A 14,709-nucleotide genomic window follows, 5' to 3' on the forward strand; every position below is an offset into this window, starting at 1 on the left:
AAGCATCATTCTGTTCCTGTAGAAGAAACCTCTGCAAGACCCCAGATTGTATGAATCATACATTGCCAGCTGCTGTTACTTAATTTGCCTTAAGAAGGAGCTGTCTTCTGTCAATGAGAGTGCTTGCCAAGGAAAGAAAGAGCAGATATAAAGAAAAAAATAATTCCTTTACTTTCAGATCCCTAAAGGGTTCCCTGTAATTGGAATTCTGACTAAAAATCTCTACCAGTGGAGAGTCACATAGGTGCTTACTTGTTGCCACTGAAGATGAATAGATCACCTGGACACAGGTCGAGGTGTGGTGAAAAGAAGAGGAGAGAAAGTTTATTTTTCCTCCCAGGATTTATAGGCTTCTGACCACAGCCAGGGATTGGATGGTCAGGATAACACTTTCTCACTGCACTGACCATGAGAGATGCCCATCACAAGACATGTAACAGAAAGAATGTACACATATCTATGTTTACAGTTACTGTCCTGGGAAAGTCTTTAGAAAACCATGTCGGCAAGCTCAGAAGCTGAATTTTCAGGGCGACACTTACTGATCATTTTTATGGTGATGTTCAGGTTTTCGTCCATGTTACTAATTTTTTGGTATTTGAATCATCTATACTGACTTTGCTGTTACTGGAGGCAGGCAGACAAAAAATACAGCTAAATATAAAATCTTTATGGACAGCACAGATAATACAGAGAAAAATTTATTAAATAATATATTCCTTACTTGGAAATATTGATCAGGCCAATTTTTATTTTCTTTGAAATGTAGAAAAGGAAAACAAAATGGACTCATTTGACCTTGCACTGTCAATATACACCTCTAATTACTGTCTGTAGCTAAAAATGAAGCAGTTTATGTGTAATATTATAAAAGATTATGGCATGTGTTATGATGTTTATGTTTGTTACATGCATTTGTTCTAAGAACTTGCCATTGCTTAGGGTAATTTCTCTATTCTTATGGTCTTAAAAAGTGAGTGAGGAATGAAAAGAGAAGTATATAAGTTGCATTAAAGTCTTATCCAACTTCTTTTTTGATCTATATTTTTGAGCTCTCAGTACCAAAAGCTATGATATAATGTATAATAGGAATGTTAAATTATCCATGCAGAAAATATGAAAAAAAATTGAGTCTAAAGGTGAACTTCAGACTAGTTACTTATGCTAGAGAGCAGTCTCTATAAAATGTTTTTCTTCCCCTGATGCCAGTAATTTTAACAATAAAAGTGAAAGCACAACAAACTTGTCTTTAAAGGTGACAATGCAGTGATTGAAATGAGTGATGTTCCTACACATATAAAGCAGTTAGAGCCTTTCCTCTATTTTTAGAGGTACATAAATCAATCAGTCGTGCAGGCCCAGATACAGAATTCTTTTTTCATGATTAAATGTTTTATACATAAACAGAATCCTGTAAAAATAAAAGACTTTTTACTGACTAATATTTTAGCACAGCCAGAACTGCTGTCTGTTCTATTTATATGATTAAACCAAAATTGGTCATTCCTTGTTATTAAAAAATACTCCTTCAAGAATGTAAAAATGAAAACAATACATTAAATTTTAAATTACCCTCTGTGGAGACTCCACAATTTTGGGAGGAGTTCAACAAAACACTTCTAAAGGGGTTTTTTTATCTTGTAGAGGAATCAGATTTGATGATATCCATGCATTCTGTAAGATCTCTATGGATTTTTCTGATGCAGTGAAATAGCTGCTAATAGCATTCTACATTAATAAATTGAATCTATAAGGAAATAGTCTGGGTTTTTCCCTATCAGCAGTCATCTTTGCAAAATTATATTGTTAAAATCGAAACCATGCTTTACTGATGAAATTTCTTCTGGTGCACTTTTTAAAAATTACATAAAAAGAAAAATTCAGGTATTTTTTTAGTCCCAGAGCAGAATTAGATTTTATGGTCCATTCACCACAAGAACTGTTTCCCTGAAGGTTTTAATTCTTATTCAGTTTTGATGGACAAGTTGATAAGAAAAAGAGTTGATAAGAAAAAGTATTTCACTGATCTATCAGTATAGGCAGGCAACCTGTCATTTAAAAAATAAATTTTAGAAATGTAACCAGATAACTATGTCCCACCAAGGACACATAAGCCATACCCACTGAAGCTTATTAGAGAAATATCTGCTGGAACTAAAAGCATCTATATTCAGAATTATAAAGACATTTTAGAATAAAAAGGAGGAAATTTCAGGGATGGAATCTGAAAAGTAAACCCTTTTGAGGCAGGAAAAATAAAGGTTAGCTCAAACCAATTTTCAGTAGGAAGCAGTTCTTGAATTTTTCACATATCTTGCTTTGGAGTTTCATTCCTTTTTTCAGACGCAAATGGCAAGGTAAGAACCATTCGGACTTTTATACTTGTGCACTATGATACAGAAGCAGATTGTTCCTGCTTATCTTACATGACTTTTATTACATTCTGATTGCACTGATGTTGCAAAACATTACTCAGAATCCTGAAGCAAGTATTAAACAATTGTCTCGAGTTTTCTCCTTATTTTCTACTTTATTTTGGCTTCATCAGTCTACTTCATGTTCTTTACCTTCCAGTGATACTGTCCAGAGGCTTTCCAGAAGTCTCAGTGGGTTAAAGATTTGGGAGTTAATGCCGTACAAAGCTATTGTTTGGCTCTCCATATTTACTCAATATTCCCATGGTCCCTGGTGCAAGACAAGATTTTTTTCTTCTAGTGCATACTAGATCTAGTCAGATTATCTCCTTTACTGTTTTTCTAGCTGACAAATGTACCAATGATACTAAAATAAGTAATGTTTTTGCTTCAGCCAATCTTTTTCAGTGACTTGTTCAGAGACTTTACATCTCTTCAATGGGGATTACTGAGCATTTGCTTAGTATGCTCAGGTGGTGTAAGACGACAAAAGGTCAAAGAGAAGAAAGAGAAAAAAATCACAAGAAAGAAAGGTAGGAACACTAGCTATAAGGGCTTGTGGAGACCTTGTCAGTGTAAAGATGTGCTCCCCTTATACAGGGCAACAGGGCAATTTCTTTCTTAAATGCTTGTGTCATTTTACTTTTGTGTCTTTACCCTGACACAAACTTTCATCTCTGTTTTCTAAGTCCATTACTTAATCTTCTCATTTCTCCATTAATCTTTTGGCTCCTGCAACATCCAGTACAGCCAGGAATTTAAACCTTTTCTTGTGTTGGCTATGATTCTTGGCTCTGCTGACAGGTCTGAAATATAGCCTCCTGCAGTCTATATAAAGATGAGAAGTGGTGCAGTCTATATAAAGATGAGATGTTTGAAAAGCAATGTGATCTGGAGATTGAGCTTTATGAGTTCAGACTTTAACACAACACTTCTCTTTTTCTCATGTAAAGACAAATGAGCAGAGGAGTGGTTATGCAGGACTGGGCATCTTCAGCTCAAGAACATATCTGATATATCTGCTCATGATATGCATATGCTCATCAGGGGGTGAAAGCATAATCTCAGTTTGACTTAATGCTAAAGGCTGGATTGCATTTTAAAAACATGAGGGAGAAACACAGTAGCAAGATTCCTTAACAAATAATGGTGGACTTGTCCAAGAATTTTTAAGAAAGGGCCAAGTTCTGTGGGGCTGCAATTCTGCCTTTGTTTCCTTGTGCCTGTCCAGTTATTCCAAAACAGATAAAAGATTGTACAATCTAAGCACTAAGTAAACTGGGTTAAATATCCAGGAAGATTTAAGAGGTCAGATTGTTCACCATATTTGACACTTGGAGCTGGTTTGTGCTTACTGAAAAAAAGCCAAAAACCCCACAAACAAACAAACAAACAAACTGTTGGGGTCGATGAAGGCTTTGACTTAAGGTTGTGGGAAAAATAGTCATGGAGAGTAAAATATTACCTGCATTGGCCCCTGGGAGTTAATATGTTAATGTTGCTAGAAAGTTTTTTTTTCCCCCTGCTGTTACTGGTTTACATTTGTCACAATTATTTGCAAATTCCTAATCTCTCCTGGTTGGTACCCTTCCCTCAGACTCCACCCCTACTTTAGTTTATATAAATTACTTTAAGACCCTGGTCTCCACCTTTTTAGTGCACCCCATATCTTGTTCACATTCTCAGTTGTTGCTGTGGTTTGTTATTTTCTCCTTATTAAAGTGCTATTGTTTTGGGTCACTAGATCCTCATTTCATCTCTCCTGCTAAGGGACCTTTGCCCTGACATCCCGAGGTAGCACCCGGTTGTCTAATCTGGGCCTGGGCTGCTACAACAAACAACCCCATGAAAAACAACAAAACAAAACAGACAAACAACCCCCCCACCCCACCCCAAAATAAAACCAAGAAACCACCCCAAAACAAAACAAGAAACCAAAAACCCCAAACTCACCGCTGAGTACAGCACTCATAAATATATACAGAATCCAGGTCCAGAAAATCTGCTACCCTTGAAATGTGGATGTGAGTCCTAGGGCATAATGCCAGGTGCATATAGCAAGTAACTACCTACTCCTATACTGGTGAATTCAAGCACCCACAGAAATGTTTTTGGACATGAATTTGGCCTGTGCTAACTACTGCCTTACCAAAGAAACCCCAAGCATATTTTGACAATTAAAATGTTATTACAGGATAAAATCACAGAATCATTCATGTTGGGAGGTGTCACGGAGACAGACTATTCATTCTGCATAGTTTAAACCAAGAGTAGGTTTGAAATAGTTTACTAGGTTACTAATGACATGTAATTAACCAGCAATCAATGAGCTGTACATGCAGGTTGAATATTGGTAATACTGCAGATAAAGCTAAAATGTTAGTAAATCCATACAAAATTCTAAATATGTATCTATAACTAATCCCAAGTAGTTATAATTGCAAACATATGCACAGTGGCACAAACACACCCCACCCTCTTAACAGCACTTTGTGCATTACAAGTACCCTCTGCCCTGTTTGGGACTGCAGACTTCCCTACTTGTACCCACATCCTTCCAGAGTTGTGGGTGCTCTCACCTTGTGGGACCCTTGTATGCTCTCTGCATCTCATGAGGTGACACCCATGATCTCAAGTGCATCCTGAAAGGTGTGGGGCACTGCTCACAGCAATCCATGCTGGTAACCCTGATCAGAAAGCACCAGCTTGTGGCATCTGACCAGACTGCTCTTCTGGAAGAACTGTGAGTCCAGTGCAATAACTCCTAGCAGCACCAAAACAGGTTTTTACTACTGCTGTGTCTACTCCAAGGTCTCTACTCACATGTTACAATTTGTCATGCTCCTTTCATACTTTTTTTTTATGCTGATTCATTTCAAAATATCCTTGTATAATTCCTTGGTTATTTATTTCCAGGTAATTTATGTCTTTCCCTTTTACATGATGATTTTAGATCTAATAGTTGTCTTTCAATTTAGTACATTGTGTTGTTGTGTTGTGGGCAAATATTTTCTAGTTGGGCAAATAGCTTCATGTTCTTACTCACAGCAGATGCTGTTATCCAGGCCATTTGCCAAGGGTAGACTGTGAAAATACCCCACAAAAGAGGTAATGTGAAATCATTTTGTCCAACCTGCTGCTCAGAACGGGTTCACCATACATCTTTGATCAGATTGTTTAGGATTTTTGACCAGTTGAGTTTTGGAAGCCTCCAGAGCTGGAGATTGTACAGTCTGTTAGGGCAACTGGCTCCAGTTCATAATTATACTGAGCATACTCTTTCCTTATATCTGATTGGAAGGGGGGTGGGGGGGGCAGGCTGTTTCTTAAAAAGAAGGTGTGATAACAGCAGGTAATGGCAGAAAATGGCGGAACAGGCACATTGTACTAGACAATTGTACTTCCAAACATTCTCTAAAGCCTGTGGAATATGTTCTGTGTCAGGATCCGTGTCAACTAGTTTTCAAATTGATCAAGGCTAATTTTTTTAATGACACTAGAAGTTATAATCTCATAGAAAAGACTGTTCCATGCTGGTGGCATCAGTGACAGGGGCTGTTCCTGAATAGGCTTAATTTACTATTTGCAAATATAATCCACATGCCTTCTCTTTCCTACTTCTCCTTGCTTGCAACCACATTGTGCAGTAGTTCAAGACATTTCCTCAAATATTTTCTTAAATTGTTTGTCGATGGAGACAGACTAAATTCTGACCTACATGTATGGCAAACCTTTGGGATTCAGTGAAAAATTACATGGAAATATAAAATTATAAACTTTTTTGGAAACAAATACAATATATGCCAACCATATCCTGGGCGGCATCACAAGAAGTGTGACCAGCATGTTGAGGGACGTGGTTCTCCACTTCTACTCCACTTTCATGAGGCCCCAGCTGGAGTGCTGCATCCATCTTTGGACCACCCAAGATAGAAGTGGACCTGTTGGAGCAAGTCCAGAGTAGAGCCACAAAGAGATCAGAGACCTGAAGCACTTCTCCTGTGAAGACAGGCTGAGAGAATTGGGATTATTTCGTCTGGAGAGAACTGCAGGGAGGTCTACAAGAGATCTTGACTGGAACTTTTTAGAAGGGTATGTAGTGACAGGGCAAGAGGTGAAAGTGTCAAACTGAAAGACAGTAGGCTGAGATTAGATATTAGGAAGAAATTCTTTACTGTGCAAGTGCTGAGGCATTGGAAGAGAATGCCCAGAGAATCTGTGGATGCCTCATCCCTGGAAGTATTCAAGGCCAAGCTGGATGGGGCTTTGAGCAGCCTGGTCTAGTGAAGGTCTCCCTGCTCACGGCAGGGGACTGGAACTAGATGATCTTTAAGATCCTTTCCAACCCAAATCACTATAATTCTGTGATAATTCCTTCTACAGTGTGGAAAATATAGGCGTGAGATTGCTTATTTCCTAAAAATACTTTGTTTATGCATTATTAGCAACTGAGTTCAGCAAAAAGAAAATACAGCTTTCTTCAAAAGAATGACAGTTCTATAAAGTCTGGTGATCAAAAATTCCTGAGGGGAAAGAGTTTTTGTTCCCTTTGTGTGGAAAAATGAGAAAAAGCGTAAGACATACATCATCCACTCGCACCTCCTCTAGGGATATTTGGAGAGGCATTCTAGCAATCTGAGCTGATGAGCGGTGGATTTTTTACTTCACAGAAGCAGCCAAATTTTACATTTTATTATGTTTTGATATGAAAACTAGACATGCAGCCATATTTTCCATTTCAAAATTTCCAGGCAGCTCTAATAACTGCATATTAACTTAGACATCAGCTTGGTAATGGATGCCCAGAAAGGCTTGCTCAGTGAAGGAAATATCTCTTACTCAAGCGCTCATGCTTGGCAGGCAGGCTTCTATTTAAAAGGACTAGATGCTTGTTATTGCTCTCCCATGAGCCATGTGTTGTGACACACTGCATATATGATAGTAAACAGTGCTGAAGCCACTTTTCTAGGAGATGTGACACAGAGGACGCAACATAAGATTATGATAAAACCACAAAATAACCAAAACAAAACAAATTAAAAAAAAAAAAACAAACAAAAAACCCCTTCACAACTAATCAATTTACTGTGAAATTAATAAACCTGGCCTTACAGCAAAAATGAGGAGCTTCAATACAGGACCATAACCAGAGGTAAGCAATCTCTGGTTAGTCTTTCTATTTCTCTCAGTGAATCTTTAAAGTGTAATTTATGGTCATTCCTTGTGGCAGAACCAGAGAATCTGGAAGGCTTGCACTCAGGCTGTGTCTCACTACATGCCTGCAAGGCTCTTAATATACACTAGAGTTTTTTTGCTAGATTGTCCTTATTGTGTACGGTATCTCCTCTGCTGACTGGAATGACTGATATTGCCAAGAGCTGAGTAAAGAAGAAACTGTGATTTCTGGTAACAATGTCTACTACCCAGCAATGATTTTGCTACTGCTCAGAAGGCTTGACTATATTAAGATGAAATATGCTAGTACATGTGCCTTTGTGTAGAGGGAATAGTCTAGTGCATGTAATGTCTTGTTATTTTATGTTAGTGGAAACTTAGTAAGAATGAGACATTAATAAGGCACAGACATAGCTGACACATTATAAGATAGCACCAAGAAATTTTAGTTACTCTAGTCATTTCCAGAGAAGGCCTGATCAAGCCTGCAATCTTCTCTCTGGAACTTTCTGCCGTGTATTAAAATCCCTTAACTACTTCAGGTGGAGCCTCTGACCTTTTCTATCAAGGTCTTTGTTATATAAATATAAGACTACTCTTTTGCAGACAGTTTGATAAATTACATAATGCAATGTATGAACTATTTTGGAGGGATAAATGTACTTTCCTCCCCTTGAGGACTGATAGAAGGAACTAGTGCTTGAAACAGGAAAAAAGAGGGTGCTGAAAAAAGCAATGAACTTTATGCCATCCTACACATTATGTTTATGAGTGTCATTGTGCACATGCTAATCCAGAGCAGTTGATGCCTCTCTCAAATCAGTAAGCCTCGTCATTGAAGGTCAAATAGAAACTTGAAACTGGGAAGGGTCAAGCTAGTGAATGAGAAGGAAAAGCTTGCTGAGACCATAATCCCTTCACTCATGTCAAAACAGATTTGAGCTATTGTTCAGCCTGTGGAACCTCTATTACCTTTAGAAGTCATTCTCTTTGAAAGCATTCAGGAGCCTGTGGATAAGAAATTTGAAATGAGCACAGTTTAAAGGAATTCACCTTTGTCACTTCAAGGAGAGAACAGACTGTGCCCTACAGATATGAACATAAAACACAGGCACAGTGAAAGTCCACTGATTTATGAGTTTTGGTGTTAGAATGATTACAATCATATGCTTTTGAATTATTTTTCTAATTGTTATAATTTAAGATATAAACAAAGGTAATTACATTAATCTTGGTCTGAAGGGTAAGGTTTTTTAGATTTTGATGGAAGTAGTACTTATAAAAGATATAAGCTATCAAGCATAGCTATAATGCACAGCTGAAAAGCTCTGCTAAAACAAGAAACTCAGAAGAAAATCTGAGTCTTTTGCACGGTCAATAAAGGCTATATAATGTATTTTTAAAAAGACAAAAGGTTTTAAAGCATCATTATAGTCTGAATAGAGCTCAACATTTATGTAGAAGTAAGAAGGTATGGAACTGGAGAAATAGATACTAAGATCATGCATGAGCTCATGACTTCTGGGAAGCTAAATGTTAACTTTGTAAATAGAGATAAAGAAGAAGAATATTGGGCATGGGAGTTTGGAGACTAATCCATCTTATTAAAACAGAAGGCCAGTAAGACCTAAGTAGGCTTTTCCTATTCTTTGAGATCTGTTGATAAAATTATCAATGCATAGTCAATATAAATTACGAGTAAGAACATGAACATCAAGCAACATATTGAAAGTAAAAACTGTGTGATTTGATAGAAATCACTAAATAACTAGGTGTATTGCTGATACAATAAGGGGGTATATGGGATCTTTCAAGGAATCCAGAATAATGGTTTGAGTTTACAAGAAAATTAGTCACGTACATTGGCTCTCAGACCAGAGCCGTAATTCTCAGCTGCCTGATTTAAATAAGTTTCTCTGCAGAAGAAGAGTGCATAAGTGGTTCTATTCTTTGGTGGGAAGAATCCTAGGAGACTTGATCTGATAGAAGTTGATAGAGAAACAGAAAAGAACAGGACAGATTATTGCTTTTGTTCTTAAGTGTGATGAATTGCCACTATTTTCAGCTTGTTAGTGGAAGAAATAAAAAAGGAGAAAAAAAAGGGAATTTATCAAGATATTTTGACTGTAACACTGACTGTTTGGCTGGAAATTCTTTTACACACTCTCTCTTTATCTTCCCCTTCCCAAGAGACCCTATAACACCTTGCAGGAAGAACAAGGCAAAAGTCTAATTCCAATGCCAAAATGATCTTAAAAGAAATTTATTAGATCTGGACAACCACAGAAATTCCTAAACTCTGAAAGAGCTTCAAGTAGAATGATCAAGTTGCAAAAAAAGATTGTAGAGAATAGGACAAAAGCAACCAGAAAAACCAAAAATAGAAGAAGTATCCACTAGGATAAAAAGCAAAATTTACATTTTCAGTATACTAGCAGTAAACCATGCATGCATTATCATAATTTTGGTATATTTATTTAGAGACTAACCAGGCCACATGCCAGCATGTACAGATAAATTTTGATAGATTTGGACTTAATTGTAGAAGGCACTTATAAGCCACAGATGTCTGCAGAGGGTCTTGTTCAACATAGGAACTACTTATGCATTAGCTTTTAAAAGAGATACTTAAAATCTGCTATTGTCAGAGGTAAACCTCAGTGTAGGGCAAATTGACATGGACCTCAACACAAATGCCTGCATTCATTCTTCTTCCATGATCCTGCAAGGCTGATGTTGGGGTTGTATTGTGTAAGTCAACACACTGTCATTCATGTTTCCCACAATGCTATCTTCAGAATCTAATACTGAAAAAAATGGCTTCCTTTGTGTTGGAAATATTTCCTAGGAAAAAAGCTGTATGCTTAAATCTGACCTTCTTTGAATCAACACAGTTTTAATGGAGGGGCTAATGGAGTTGGGTACACATGGCATAGACCCACTCATTCTGATGGTAACATATTCCTGATGCTGAGTTACATTTTGATACCTGGTCTAACTTATGGAATTAAAGGACGAAGAAGAATTAGAGAAAAACCCCAAATGCTACATGGAAGAAATAAATAAAGTGCCTTAGTTTTTATCATGGAAACTTACATAGATTGCATTGATTACAGAAGGATTGAAGGAAAGAGAGGCAGAAGGCAAGAGAAATTGTAACCTGAAATAAAATCTGAAATAAAAATTGTCTGAAATAAAACCATTTCAATTGTTCCATTTGGTGTGGACATACTGGTAATATATCTCAGTGTGTTGCAAAATCTAAAGATGAGAAGGATCAAAGTTACCTTTTGAAACTTCAAATTTCAAAGGGCACCTTAACCTTATGACTGAATTCAGATTAAACTAGATAGCTGCTTACCAGATCTAAAAGAAGTTAACTTCTACCTGTAATAGTCACAAGTTTCATAAAATGATATGACACTCAGCTTGAGAAAACTGACAGTCTTAAATCCTGTCAAATAAATAGCCACAGTATACCAATAAAAAACCTGATACATGCTGACATATATTCCAAGAATCAGATAAAGGATTTGTTTTCACATTAGATGAATGAAACTGAGCTGTACATTGTCTGGGATGAAGTAATAATTCTGAATATTTAACCCATCTGTCACTGTTAGGGAGGTGTAAGTTCAGGCAGGTATAAAAAAAATTAGTCTTTTTTGTGACATGGATTGGGAACTACCACGAATTCTAAGAGCTGCCAAAGAAACTGCAATGGATCAACTGAAGACGCTTTTTTATTCTAATAGAAAAAGTGAAATAGTTGTAATCAGATACCTTTAATTTGGTGAAGAAAGGCAACGAGCAATATCAACTGATTGATTTTGCTAAAGGATCAGCTTTTTATAGTAAGCAAAGGGGCAGCTCAGTGTTTGGTTATGAGAACAGGTGTTATTAAGGAAACAAAAACATAGTAAGGGATTAAATTTAAAGAGAGAACCCAAGTAATGGTAAAAATATTAAGGACATAAAGATCATTCTTCCACCATGCAGAAAGATCCTGTGTTATGACAGACATTTGGCTCTCCCCTAACTGGTGCATATGTCCAATTGAGAAATACAATGCAGTTGCAGACCCCTTAGTGAAAAAAGTCTTCTTTAGAACCACATGAAAATGTGGAGTTTCTATTTCTTTTTTGTCTGTTTCTTGTTACAGAAACCTTCCTTTCCATTCTGTGTTTCAAGACATAGAGTTCAATAGGATTTCCTACCCAGTGTTGGAGGGGGAGATGGCATTTATTTACTTATTCAAATTCCCACAAGTTTACAACACTGAATTAATAAGCTAAAATTATTGGTCTATTTATTGGTCAGCTTTCTTGGAAAAATAAATCCTACTCAACTGAAAAAAAATAATTTTAAAGTAGTGATTTGTTTTAAGGAAAGAAAAAATATTATCTAGAATACACAAAGGTTTGATTTTCCTGCTGAAACAATCTCAGTCCTGCACTAGGTTGTAAAACCTTTATGGGCTTGTTCTGTAAACTGGCTGCAGCACAATCTCAAGTAAAATGGTGGCATTAACTGGTTAGTATTTAGAACTCATCAAGACTATTTTTTTCTGTGAAATGGTGAAGATTTACATAAAGGAGTAGGGATATTTTTCACCAGTCCCAAAAAAAGCAGAACATTTTTCTTGCGGCAACATGGGACAATTCTGATCTTAGATGTCAGATTATTTCTTTCAGTGTATGTAATGACTTTAGGCATATGCTTGGAACTGTTAAGGATACAAGCACTCTGTTAACACCATAAATAATCATATTACAGATTTCAGTGGCTGTACTTCTCTGGATACTGAGCTAAAAACATTCCTGGATTCCCTCAATTTTACCCATTAAAAGCTTAGTTTCTGTCTTCCAGTGCTGCATTTACTGCAGAATAGGAGCTAAAGCCACAACAGAATCAAACTTCATTCATCTTGAAAAAGAAGATTGTGTGGTACTTTTATACTACATAATGCAATGTACAGTTAACCACAAATTCAAGAATATCTACAGACTAGTGCTGTTTATGGAAGAATAAATCTATAATCCTGTTTTCTTACTCTTTGATCAAAGACATTTACTTTTAATGTCTATCATTAGTATTTTCATTAAGGATACTGAGTTAAAACATGGTTATATCACCCTAAGATGGCATTTCTTGTCATTTTATCTTAGTGTTGTTAACTCTAAAACCCCTTTGCTTTGACAAGAAAGATCGTAAGAGAGTATTTGACAAATCAACACTGCCCAGACACCAGATATTTTACTACATATATTTTTGTCTGTACCTCATGATGATAGACTATCATCCATTAGATGAAGTATAGAGAAAAAGGAGAGACTTATTTTTTCTTTATCTGACAAAGATACACTGCTTTGAGAGCATCACTTTTGTTCTAGAAGCATATTATCTCAGCCTGGAAGACTGACAGCATACTTCTAGTTTCATTCATGAGGCCAAAAATTTTTCATGGCCTTGGCCTCTGTCTCCTTGTGAAAAACACCTGTATATCTAATACGAAAACAGAAGTGCAACTTCATTGTTTCAATAAGCTCCTACAAGAGTATGAAAGACTTGTTTTAAGAATGTTTTAAGAACATTTTTTTTTTGAGAGTGGAGGGATAGAGAGGAAGTCTTTGAAGCTTGATTGTAATAAGTGTACATCTCTTTTTAACTCATAGTAACAAGAATCACACAACCTAGAGGGACTTTGAGATTGTGCTACCCTGAGTCCTGTTACAAGAGTGAAGACCAGAAAAACCTGTTATAAAAAAGTAAAAAAGGTCTACAGGGAGAAAAGACTCACATTACATTTTGTGATGGCTGAGATTAGCTGATGGCTGCAGCCTTTTTCATCGAGCCTGTGTGGTTCAGAAAGCACAGAAAAATGCCTGAAATTCACATTTGCACATTTTTACCCATCTGCCATGTTGGTAGCCATGTTTTTAACCAGTGTGATAGAAAGATATTGACATCAGGATATAACTTCAGTGAGAAAAACTCTATAGAAACACTGAACTACAACTTGCCGACTCTTCAGGTTGTTCACACAAGCTAGCTACAACAGCATCACAATATTACAAAATATTACAAAAGGAAGTAAACAAAAGGAACAATCCAAAAGCATTTCTGCACCTGTTTCTTTAGGAAAGCTGAACAACATCATGGTGCTCTCAAAGCCAATCTTATAAAAATTCAAGTGATGTGTGTTGGAGATTTATTGCTGCTACCATTCAAGGACATTTTCAATTTATTGCTGAAGCTGAAAAATTAGCTTTTCAGGCATGCTGAAGTTACAGAGGTATTCAAGCTGTTACATACAAGCATAAGACTCTTTTTAATTTTCAGTGACATCTTCTTTATCATTTAAAAAATAAAAAAGGAAATCAAAGTGCCTCTTATGCTGTTTGCACAATATCTGTGACACCATACTTGAGATTTTGCTCTTGATGCTGTTTGGAAATAAGCTTACTAAAGTCTTCATTTTGATTCAGAGCTCATTTTTAGAAGTCAAGTCAAGTTTGTATTCTTAGCTTAATTTTTACCATTCACAAACCACCAAAACAGTGGGCAAATATTTAACCTTAAGGCTATACCAAGATTGTGTGTAAGGCAGGAGGAACCTTTCTTTCCCACTTTAAGGTAAATTTTGGAAGCAAGTACAGGGATATTTTATTGTATATTGCTCCAGTTGTGTTATATCAGATGAGAAAGAGACAGATTGATAACAGGGGAGATCATTGGTTTCCACCTGCCCATTCAGTTCCACCTATCTGAAATCTCATGTTATAATAAAAATGTTAGAAATGGCTGCAATAGATGCGACCGAAAGTGCTTTACTGAGCTACTAGAAGTGTGTGGACTCTCAACAGCACTTGCAGCAGATTTTTAATTCCTTCATCAGCGTTCTACTTTTTCTGCCTGATTCAGTGACAAGTCAGTAGCCATATATTTTGTTCTGTGCTGGAGCTGCAGCTGAAATATGTTCACTTATTTCTAGCAAGATTCATGATGTTGCAAGATTGCCTGATCTGGAAGTCAGGAAAATGAAATGAGAGGAGGCAGGGCAGAGAAACAAGGTAGGAAAGAAAACACAGTTCATCTGAAAACTTTTAAAGTCTCTCAA

This window comes from Poecile atricapillus, chromosome 2 (assembly GCF_030490865.1).
Source record: "Poecile atricapillus isolate bPoeAtr1 chromosome 2, bPoeAtr1.hap1, whole genome shotgun sequence".
Classification (NCBI taxonomy): domain Eukaryota; kingdom Metazoa; phylum Chordata; class Aves; order Passeriformes; family Paridae; genus Poecile; species Poecile atricapillus.